The 2,042-nt window shown below is 37.2% G+C and overlaps 1 pseudogene; it reads right to left on the bottom strand.

The window, feature by feature from the left end:
• Positions 1-984: 984 nt before the first annotated feature.
• Positions 985-1,103, bottom strand: LOC112485625 (annotated as a pseudogene).
• Positions 1,104-2,042: the final 939 nt, after the last annotated feature.

Below are 2,042 nucleotides of genomic sequence, written 5' to 3'. Positions count from 1 at the left end.
CCCATCTAACTGGGTCATATACTGTAGCTCTTTTACTATTTGAATGAATGAGTTTGAGTGGAGTAGAACTTGAACTTAATTTATAAAACTTATTGATTATCTCTAGTTTGCCCTTAGCTTCAATTCTTAAAGAAAACCAATTTAGGATATTCAAGTATTTATCGAGAAATATTAAAAACATAAATACATTGGGAATTTATAAAAGCAAAATAGCTTAAACTTACTAAGAAAACTAAATATAAGCTGAGATAACAGTTTTGAATTTGCGTTTGTGGTGCCTCAGTGATTGTTATTAGTTCGAACTGACAATCAGACCCACAAAGTCGTAAATAGGCTTTAATCTAATACTATGTTTGCTCAGCTTTATAAAGGCAACAGGACAGGAAATACAGTAAGTACAGTCTCCACATCTCATCAGGAGGCCCAGAAATCACCCTTACCCTCAGCTTGCAGGGCTGCCGCAGAGAAGGTGTGTGTGGTCAAAGGCCACAGTGAAGCTACCCTTGATTAACTGTTTGAGTCACGTCAGCCTAAAGCCTGCCTACCAACTCAGATTCCCCAGCCCAGGAGCAGATGCACAGACTAAAGGTAAATAAAGCAAATAGACACAACATTCCACATGTTATATTAACTCTGAATTGGCCAAGGAAATGGACAGACTTTCCTAGGCAGGCCTGATTCTCTCAAGTCTGATGTTAACCCTGTACTCGCAGCCTGCTATCCTTTCATGTCCTCAGCTCTAATGACAGACTTGGTCTTCGAGTTAGAAGAGAAGGCTACTAGCGGTGCCTGTAATCCTCGTGTAAGAAGCAAATTCTAGTAACTGTAGCACTTTAAAAATCATGTCAGTAGTTAAAAAAAAAAAAAAAATTTACATTTTGTTTGTTGGTGTTTTGTTTTGTTTTTCAGGCGAGGCAACCCTTGGTTGACCTCACAGATTGCAAGGACCTTGTCAGTTTATAATCCCTTATTTTTTATTTTTTATGCCTACAGCACCTGGTCTTCCTAGGTGGTCTCCCATCCAAGTACTAACCAGGCCCCATCCTGCTTAGCTTCCAAGATCAGACAAGATCCGGCTTGTTCAGGGTAGCATGACCATAGACTTGTTGGGGTTTTTTATGGCCAGAAGAGTGCCACTGTTATTTGAGACCACTTCAGTATTAGGGATGTGGTGGGGCTTTCACACAAGGGATTTACTTTGTTTACCTTTCTCTCTTTCATGAATTGAATTATTTCCTTATCGTAAATTTTGTGGATGCGTTTCTAAACTATTTAATAGGTATTTAGTCATGCCACCTCACAGAAATTTTCATAAAAGATAATTTCATATTAGAATTATAAAAAGGATAATTCCATATCAATTGCCTCTTTAGTCACAGGCATTTTGTGACATGGTTCACCACTAGTTCTCTGTGAAAATCCAGCTCCTTCATAATTCTCAGACCATTGGTTAAATATGGTGCAATAAACATATATATTTATGTATGCTCCCTCCTGAAACCTCACTAAATTGGCAGGAAACCAATGAGGAAGAGAAAGTGAACAAGAAGATAAAAGAGAATTAGAGCATCTTTCCAAGAAATGTGACTTTTGAATAATAGGAGTTCCATAAAGGAATCAGAGAAAATGAAGAAAATTATCAAGCAAATCATTTGAGAAAAGGTCCCAGAACTGAAAAACTTAGTTTCCAGATTGCAAGGTCACATCATGATGAAAGAAGATGTCTAGCACATAGAAAGAAAAAATTCAGTAAATGCATATCACTGAGAAACTTCAGAACACTGGCTATAAAAATATTCTAAAAGCTTCTGGGGTGGGGGAGGGAAAAGAAGGAAAAGGAAAAGGATAGGTAAGGAAAGGAAAGATGAGAAAAGAAAGGAAAGAAAAAATAAAAGAAAAGAGAAATGAAAAGAAAAGGAAAGAAGAGAAAAGTTCACACACCAAGGAGCATCAGTCAAAAGACACCAGATATTTCAGCACCAAAGCTGGTACCTAGAACATAGTAGAACGATCCCTCTAATTTTAAGAATAAAGTATTTTGA

This window comes from Pteropus alecto, unplaced genomic scaffold, assembly GCF_000325575.1.
Source record: "Pteropus alecto unplaced genomic scaffold, ASM32557v1 scaffold5, whole genome shotgun sequence".
NCBI classification, from domain to species: Eukaryota; Metazoa; Chordata; class Mammalia; order Chiroptera; family Pteropodidae; genus Pteropus; species Pteropus alecto.
The sequence above is the reverse complement of the archived record's forward strand: the minus strand, read 5'-3'. Positions and strand labels throughout refer to the sequence as shown.